General features: G+C 58.4%; 1 pseudogene; it reads right to left on the bottom strand.

The window, feature by feature from the left end:
• Nucleotides 1–406: 406 nt before the first annotated feature.
• Nucleotides 407–2,029, bottom strand: LOC135405309 (zinc finger protein 501-like; annotated as a pseudogene).
• Between the last annotated feature and the right edge of the window lie 7,175 nt (nucleotides 2,030–9,204).

The following is a 9,204-nucleotide window of genomic DNA, read 5'->3' as shown; positions in this document are numbered from 1 at the left end:
TTAAACAAGGAAGTCTGTGGAGCAGCAAATAACAGGACACGTGGGCAGGTGTCAAAGTCAGACCGGGGCTTGTTGGACTGGTTCCAGTGCTCTTTGCTTCAGTGTAACTGGTCATTTTGAGATGAGACTGGGGAAACAGGGCTGCCAGGGCAGAGACCACTGGCTGGCCCCACTGGTTTTTGCTGGGCAGTGGGTAATTTCTGCCTCACTTGTCAGAATCAGCCCATGGTTATCAGGGAACGGGGTAGTGGTGAATTTGGCTTTCAGACTAAAATAAGGTTAAACTTACACATATTCCAAAGAATAAATTGATGTTGGAGTGCAGATACTCAAAATCCTGAAGACGTTTTGAAACCTTTTTTGTGTGTCAGTCCTACAGCCGAAGCTCTTCCCGCAGTCGGGGCACTCACTCACAGGGCTTCCCTTACTTGTGGGTCCGTTGGTGTTTGGTCAAGTGACAGCTCTGGGTGAAGCTCTTCCCACACCCACACTCTCCACACTTGTAGGGCCTCTCCCCGGTGTGGATGCGCCGGTGCCTGACGAGGGTGGAGTTGTGCTTGAAGCCCTTCCCGCAGTCGGTGCAGCGGAAGGGCCTCTCATCCGTGTGCGTCCGCTGGTGCACAAGGAGATGGGAGCTGGTGTGAAACCTCTTCCCACATTCCAAGCACTTGTAGGGCCGTTCTCCAGTGTGGATGCGCTGGTGGATGTGGAGGGTGGAGCTCTGGTAGAAGCTCTTCCCACATTCCCCACACGTGTAGGGCCGTTCCCCAGTGTGGATGAGCCGGTGGGTGAATAGGGTGGAGCGATGGTTGAAGCTCTTCCCACACTCCCCACATGTGTAGGGCCGTTCCCCAGTGTGGATCAGCTGGTGGCGGCAGAGGGTGGAGCTCTGCTTGAAGCTCATCCCACATTCCCCACATGTGTAGGGACACTCCCCAGTGTGGATGAGCTGGTGGGAGAGGAGGCTGGAGCTCTTCCTGAAGCCCTTCCCACATTCCCCACATGTGTATGGCCATTCCCCAGTGTGGATATGGTGGTGTCGGATCAGGTCGGAGCTGTCCCTGAAGCTCTTCCCACATTCCCCACATGTGTAGCGCCGTTCCCCAGTGTGGATTTGCTGGTGTCGGATCAGGCTGGAGCTGTGCCTGAAGCTCTTTCCACATTCCCCACACATGTAGGGATGTTCTCCAGTGTGGATGTGCTGGTGTTGGATTAGTTCAGTGCTTGTCCTGAAGCTCTTCCCACATTCCAAGCACCTGAAGGGCTTCTCCCTGCTGGGAGGCTGCTCAGGGACCACCAGCTCAGAGCTCCCCCTCAAGCTCTGGCCGCCTTCCCAACACAGGCTGGCTCTTTCCTCCTCAGAGCACCCTGGGATGGCTTTGGAGCCCCTCCTGCGGGGGGATCTCCGGCCCTTTTCCTCCCCGCTGCCTTCCTGCGCCGGGGAGCCCTTCAAAACGGCCTCTCCCACCAGGGTCTCACGGGGGGATTTGTCCTCCGGGCTCTCCGTCCTCAGCTCGGGGCCTGGGGCAGGAAGCAAGAAGGACAGGCAGGGGATTTGCCTCCGGCCCACAGGGAAGGCCAAGGACATCCCCCCAACTCCAGCCCCGGCAGGACGGCGGCGCCAGCGGGGTTGTCCTGCAGCCGGGGCCATGCTCGGCTGACAGAGCCAGCACAACACCCGCCCAAAGGGGCACTGACTTCCTCCTCACCTGCCTGGGGGGCCCAAGGCATCTTCCTCTTCCTCGCAGCCTCCTCCTCCATCCGCCCAAGCTTTGGGAAGGAGAAATCCTGATGGGGGGAAAACAAGGGCTGAGCGCATTGGCTTGGGGGTTCCTCCTGCCCAAGTCCATCTCTAGAACTCACCGGGCATCCTGTGTCCATAAAAACCTCCAAAACACCAAGATTCAGACAATATCAAGAAGACCCTCGCCCCTCCAAACTGCAAAAAGTTACAGTTAAGTCAAAAAATACTCCAAACTATGAACATGCAGCGCAAAAAAATTCTCCCAGAAATTCCTCCTATCTGGTCTCTTCCCTCTGGGGTTCAGAGGGTCTCCCCTGACTGACCCTCTGACTCCTCTGGGGTGTTGGGTGTCCCAAGACTCCCTTCTCCTCTGACTCTCACCTTCGGGGTGCCATATTCCCAGACATTCTCCCTTTCCACGGTTTCCACTTTGTTGTCCCAGGGATCCCAGGGGTCCCCACTGTCCAAGTTTCCCCTTCTCCACGCCCCCCCTTTCAGGCTCCCTCGGGTCCTGGGGCTCCTCCCTCTCCATGCTCCCCCCTCCAGGCTGCCCGGGGTCCCCCAGCTCCGGGATCTCCCCGCTCCGCCCTCCACACTCGGCAGCTCCCGGGCTCCACACCCACCCCCGGCACTCCCGGGGGGCCCCAAACCCGCTGTGTCCTCCTTGGCAGCACCGGGCTGACAATGGAGCCGGCAGGGCCTGACCCAGCAACACCAACCCCCACCATGGGGGGGACCTGCATCCCCCCGCCCACTGCTGGGGCTCTGCTGCCAACCCAGCCCAGCACCCCCAAAAAACACCTCCTGCCCACCCCCAAGAGCCCCCAAAAGAGGAGAAGCAATAGCAGGAGAACAATCGACCCCCATCCCATGGATGCCCAGGAAGTGGGAACTTGTCCCATATATGCTGGGGGGAGCGCGGGCAGTCATGACACACTCGGGCTGCCAGCACAGATTTATCTGCAAAGTCAGCAGTGAGTCAAGCTCTGGAGAGGAGATTGTGCCCCATGGATGGGATTGCAGAGGCTCCCTCAGGTCCCCAGCAGGAATCACCAACCAGGAATAGACACAAAAGGCCCCCCTGAAGAGTTCGGGGGGGAGTGTCCTGTAGGGAGGGGACAGTGTCACCCCACCAGGGCGGGGCTGGCAAGTGGGAGGCTGCTCCAGGGGTCTGCAAGAGGCCTCGTGCTCTGCTCGGCCCCAGCACTGCCTGGTACCAACACCCCCGGCTGCCCCCGGCCCTGGGCAGCTCTGCTGCCACAGGCTGTGCCCTCACCATGGCCCTGCAATGGCCCTGCCTGTCCCTCACCCGTGGCCCTGCCCGTGGCCCTGTCCCTTGGCTCTCTCTCTGCCAGCTCAGTGTGGGGCACACGGCCTGGGGGTCCCTCCCAAGCCCCCCGGGCAGCCGGCGTTGGCTGGGGGGATGTGAGGGCTGGGCCTGCTCAGCACAGCCCCGGCCTCGTGCCCAGCGCCTCTTTCCTGACCCACACAAGAGCTTCCCGGCCCCCCCAGGGCTCCCCTGCTGCTGCCTCTGCTCCTGGCCCTGCCTTTGCTGCTCCCTTGGCTGGGGCAGCGGCTGCAGGGGGGGGATGGCAGCAGCTTCAGCTCCACGGCACTTCCTGGGGGGAGCTCAGCCTGGGGGGGACGGGCAGGGACCTGATGGGGATGGACAGGGGCCCAGCAGGGACAGCCAGGGCCTGCAGGGGAAGGCACAGGCACAACCTGGACCCCCACACTGCCACAGCTGTCTCTGCTCCTCCTTGCAGGCTCCGTGGCCAGGCACAGTTTGTGTTCCTGGGTGCCCACCATCTCAGCACTTGGAGACGCTCAAATCAGCGCCTGCAGCTCTGCAGCAAAGCCCCAGCTCACCTGGCACACAGGGGATGGACACAGCACCTTCTCAGGGATGGGCACTCACAGCTTTGTCTTCTTCCCCACCAAGGGGCTCTCCTTCCTCAGCAGCACCTCTGCCTTGCACTTTTTCTCAGCCTCACCTCAGGGACAGCTCTGGGCTCACCTCCGCGCCACTTCTCAGCCTCACCTCAGGGCCTGGGCTCAAGGACAGGAACCTGCAGGGAGGGGACATCAGGTGCAAGCTGAGGGCTGCCTGCTTGCACTGGCCTCTGGGCTTCTTTCTCCTTCTACAACCAGCCCACAACTCAGCCTGCTTTTCTAACACCACACATTTACAGACTAACCTTGGAGATATATATGGACAGACATCTCTATCACCCTGGGGATAGAGCCTCAAGCATGTGCTGCCACAGGAATGGCAATCACAGAATCACAGAATCAGCTGGGTTGGAAAAGACCTCCGAGATCATCAAATCCAACCCTGGATCCAACCCCGCCGTGCTTCCCAGACCATGGCACTGAGGCCACATCCACTCTCACCTTCAACACCTCCAGGGTCGCTGACTCCACCCCCTCCCTGCCCACCCCATTCCAAGGCCTGATTACTCTCTCAGCAAAAAATTCCTTCCTAATATCCAACCTAAACCTCCCCTGGCACAGCTCAAGACCCAGCCCTCTTGTCCTACTGCTGCTTCCTGGCAGAACAGCCCCACCCCCACCTGGCTCCAACCTCCTGGCAGGGACTTGCAGAGAGTGATGATTCATCCTGGGGACCTGAGGGAGCCTCTGCAATCCCATCCATGGGGCACAATCTGCTCTCCAGAGCTTGACTCACTGTAGACTTTGCAGGGAAATCTCTGCTCGCAGATGCATCCTGAGCCCAAGGTCAGTTTGTATCCCCAAGTGCTGATCCAATGGGTGCCCTGGGATTGGAGCCTGGGCTCTAATTAACCTCTCCTGTGCTGCCAAACAGCAGGAGCTGTATGGCCAAGGGACAAACTGTGATCCCTGTCAGTGTCCATGGCCCCTGTCAGTGTCCTTCAGCGAAACTGGGAGGAGGAAATGAAGAAACTGGTTTGGAACTAAACTGATGTTAAAGTGGGAAAAACCTCCTTACATGGAAATAAAACTCAGACAGTTTTTCCTGGGCTGAACAAGCTCATTCAGGGATGAAAGACTGGGACTTCTGTGGACACTTGTGCTGGTTTCTTTGGACACTTGTGTTCCTTCAGAGAGCCCCTGGAAACACTCTGCTGTTCACTCCCAGTGCCACCAGTGCCTGGGTCCTGTCTGCAGCAGCAGATTGCAGTGGGACGGGAGAAATGCTTTTCTGAGCCTCTGGGCTGGACACAGGCACAGCCTGACCCTGAACCCAAGGGAAACAAAGACAAATTCCACGGTTTTAGCTGGAGCAAGGGTGGGGGGTTTCCTGAGGGCAGCACTACACCAGACTTTTGTGTGTGTGTGTGAGACAGGCAGAAGCACAAATGCCTGCACAGCCCAGAGCAGTCAGTGTGGGGCTGTGCTTGCTGCTGCAGAGACCCCCAGGGAACAAACCCAGGCAATACTTTGGGTTTATTCCTTGCTCTGTGTCACTGGAATAGAATGTTCCACAGGAGCTCTGTCCCCCTCTGTGGCACCGGGTGGCTTGAAGCTGAAGGGGGGGGTGTCAAGTGTAAGTTCCCTTCTGAAGTGTGTCCCTAAAGAGGACACTTGTTTTATTACTGCTCATTATTTGTAATATCTTATAGATCTATCATACAACACCTAAGGATGGATTCTATAGAATATGTGCCATATATATGATACAGAATATATCTGATTATTGCTTTATCTGCCTGTCCAGACAGATATTGTGTATGCAGAGAGATTGTATTTGAGGGATATGTTTCTCCCAATACCCTGTGAGCTCTACTCCCAAGGCCAGCAAATTCCTGAAGCTCCCCCTTCTGTGCCCTGCAGGTTTTGGCAGATTTGCAAGAGCAGGGGAATCATTCCCTGCAGCCCCTTTGCACTGTAGGAAATGGGAGCCCTGTGCACATCCTGCTGCCTCCAGATTCCATTCTGGGTGTGGGAACGACCCTGTGGGGAGCAAATAAATGCCTGGTTCTGCAGCAGCTGCAGATGCTCAAGGGGCAGCAGGACCAAGTCAGGGGCATGGGGGGGCCTGGGGGGCTTTGGGGTCCGGGAGGGTCCTGAAGGAGCTGGGGAGGGGCTTTGGGGATTGGGGGTACAGACCAGGACAGACCAGGACAGACCAGGACAGACCAGTACCTCCTCACTGCTTCCCAGATCTCTCCTGGAGCTGGGCCACGTTGTCCTGAGACACCTGAGGCCCCCACACTGCCCTCCCAGTACAGCCCAGTGCCCCCAGTACAGCCCACTGTGTTCCTGTCCCAGGGTGCCGGGTGATCCCTCTTTGGGGGTGTTAGAAGGGATTTGAGGGTGGGCTGGGAGAGATTTGCGGGGATCTGGGGGGGGTTGATGTGGATTTGGGGGGTTTTGGGGTGCTTTGGGTGCATTTAAGTGAGTTAAAAGGTTTCTGGGGGATCAAAGGGATTTGTGGGGGGAGGGGATTAAACGGAAAATGGGGGCTAGGGGACATTTTGGGGGGTTAATGTTGTCTGGGGGGAAAGAGGAGGAGCTGCACCACGAGCAGGTGAGTCCTGAGACCCCCCTAGTGTACCCAAGACCCTCTCTGTGACCTGCAAAACCCTCTGGAACTCCCAAAATCCCCCTAGAAACCCACAAAACTGCTTCAAAGACCCCCCCCCCCAAAGCCTCCAGTACTTCTCAGTTCCCTCGGAGACTCCAAAACTCCCTCACGGACTCCCAAAGCCCTTCAGGGACCTTCAACCTCCTCCCGAAGTCCCCTCACGACATCACACCCCCCCCCGTAGACACCCTAACACCGCCTCAGGGACCCCTAAAAGCCCCTAAGGGACCCCAAAACCACAGAACAGCAGAAGAGCTTTCTGTAAAGGAAGGGAGCAAAGAATCTGAGAAGGAGGAGACCAAGGAAAAACTGAAGCAAAGCAATAAAATCATCCTGGCCCTTGCAGTTTTTCCTTCACCTTTTTCTCACTTTTCCTTTTTTTAGGGTTCTTTTTTTGGTTGGGTGGGTTTGAATTTTTTTCTCCGAGGGACTTTTTCAGGAATCGAATCACCCTTCCGGGTTCCTGGGAGGCCTCCGGGCCCCGCGGCCCCCGAGAGGTTCCTCCGAACCTCCGAACCCCCCGCGCTAAACCCTCCCGAGCCCTCCAGCCTTTCCCCCCCCAGCCGCGCTCCCCGCAGCCCCCGAGGGGATCCCCAGACCCCGCTCTCCCGCACCCCCCGCCTGCACTCAGAGCTCACCGACCGACCCGCCGCCATCACCGATTCCCGGCAGCCAACGCGGCAGGGGCGGGGGCGGGGCTGCGGGGGCGTGGCCGCGCGCTGATTGGCTGCGGCGGCGTTCTCTGAACGCGGTGCGCGCGCAGCCGGGACTCGGTGATGGCGGCGGGGCCTGCGGTTCGCTCTGAGTGCTGTGAGTCCCCCCGGGGGGGCTCGGGAGGGTTTAGCGGGGGGGTTCGGGGATAACCGAGGAGGTTTTGAGGGGTCCCTGAGGGAGTTCGGTGTCCTGAGGGGACTCAGGGGGTGGTTGAAGGTTCCTGAAGGGGTTTGGGGGTCTCTGAGGGGATTTTGGTTTCTGAGGAGATTTGGGGGGTTCCAGGTGGGCTTTGGGGGTCTCTGAGGAGGTTTGGGGGTCCTGGCGGGACCTTTTAGGCAGTTTTGGGGTCTCTAGGGGGTTTACGGGGTGTTAGATGGTTTTGAGGGTCTCTGAGGGGGATTGGGGGGTCCCTAAAGGGGACTGGGGGGTCCCAGGTGGGTTTTGCGGGTCACTGAGAGGGTTTAGGGGGTGCTGGGGAGGGATGAGGCCTCTGAGGGCATTTGAGGGGACCTTGAGAAGGTTTTGATGTGTCGAGGGGGGGATTTCAGGGGTTTTGAGGGCATTTTGGGGGGTCCCCTAAAGCCCAGCAGTGGGTCCAGGGGGTCCCCCAGCCCCAAAAAGAAGGGGTCCTAGGGATGGCCCCCAAAATCCAGGGGGGGGAATGTACCACATCTGGGTAAGGGGATCCCTAGACCCCAGTATATCCCAGTGACTTTCCAGTGACCCTTTCAGTGACCAGCCAGTGTGTCCCAGTGACCTCCCACTGCCCCCCAGGATGGCCCAGTGATCCTGCAGTGAGCACCCAGTAACCCCCAGTATGGCCCAGTAACCTTCCGGTGTCTCCCCGTGTGTCCTGGTAATTTCCCAGTAACTCCCCAGTCCCTCCCAGTCCCTCCCAGTGTCCTCAGTTCCCCCCAGTGTGTCCCAGTATCCCCCAGTAATCACCCAGGGCCCTGCAAAGCCCCTCAACTCTCCCCAGTGTTTTCCCAGATGCCCTTGGCCTTTCTGTGAATGTGTGGGGGGGTGTTTTTGTGATCAGAGGGTCCAGGGGGGGCTCCTGGGATGAGATGGAGGGTTGGGGACATCAGGGATGGGCCTTGGGGACAGTGGAGAGGGGTTTGGGGACAGTGGAATTGGGGGTGCCTAGGGGGGAATTAGGGCTATGGGAAGTCCCTGGGAACATTGGAGACACCAGGGGGGCCTCGGGGTGTCAAGGGAGGAACTGGGGACACCAAGAGGGTCTTGGGGACACCAGGGGGGGTCTCAAGACTCACCTGCTCTTGGTGCAGCCCCTCCTCTGCCCGCCCAAGCCTCATTTACCCCTCCCAAATGTCTCCTAACCTCCATTTTCCCTTTAATCCCCTCCCCCCATAGGTACCTCTGACCCCCAATGTCCCCAAGACCTCTTTTAACTTCCCTAAAGGCACTCAAAACCCCCAAATCCCCATCCAAACTCCTCAGATCTCCCCAAATCTCCCACAGCCCCCCCTCAAATCACTTCCAACCCCTCCAAAGAGGGATCACCCAGCACCCTGGGACAGGAACACAGTGGGCTGTACTGGGGGCACTGGGCTGTACTGGGGGCACTGGGGGGGCTCAGGTGTCCCATGACAACGTGGCCCAGCTCCAGGAGAGATCTGGGGAGCAGTGAGGAGGTACTGGTCTGTCCTGGTCTGTGCTGGTCTGTGCTGATTTGTACCCCCAATCCCCAAAGCCCCTCCCCAGCTCCCCCAGGACCCTCCTGGACCCCAGAGCCCCCCAGGCCCCCTTCAGGCCCCTGACTTGGTCCTGCTGCCCCTTGAGCATCTGCAGCTCCTGCAGAACCAGGCATTTCTTTGCTCCCCACAGGGTCATTCCCACACCCAGAATGGAATCTGGAGGCAGCAGGATGTGCACAGGGCTCCCATTTCCTACAGTGCAAAGGGGCTGCAGGGAATGATTCCCCTGCTCTTGCAAATCTGCCAAAACCTGCAGGGCACAGAAGGGGGAGCTTCAGGAATTTGCTGGCATTGGGAGTGGAGCTCACAGGGTATTGAGAGGAACATATCCCTCAAATACAATTTCTCTGCATGCACAATATCTGTCTGGACAGGCAGATAAAGCAATAATCAGATATATTCTGTATCATATATATGGCACATATTCTATAGAATCCATCCTTAGGTGTTGTATGATA

The sequence above is a fragment of the Pseudopipra pipra genome, chromosome W (assembly GCF_036250125.1).
Source record: "Pseudopipra pipra isolate bDixPip1 chromosome W, bDixPip1.hap1, whole genome shotgun sequence".
In the NCBI taxonomy this organism is placed as follows: Eukaryota; Metazoa; Chordata; class Aves; order Passeriformes; family Pipridae; genus Pseudopipra; species Pseudopipra pipra.
The sequence above is the reverse complement of the archived record's forward strand: the minus strand, read 5'-3'. Positions and strand labels throughout refer to the sequence as shown.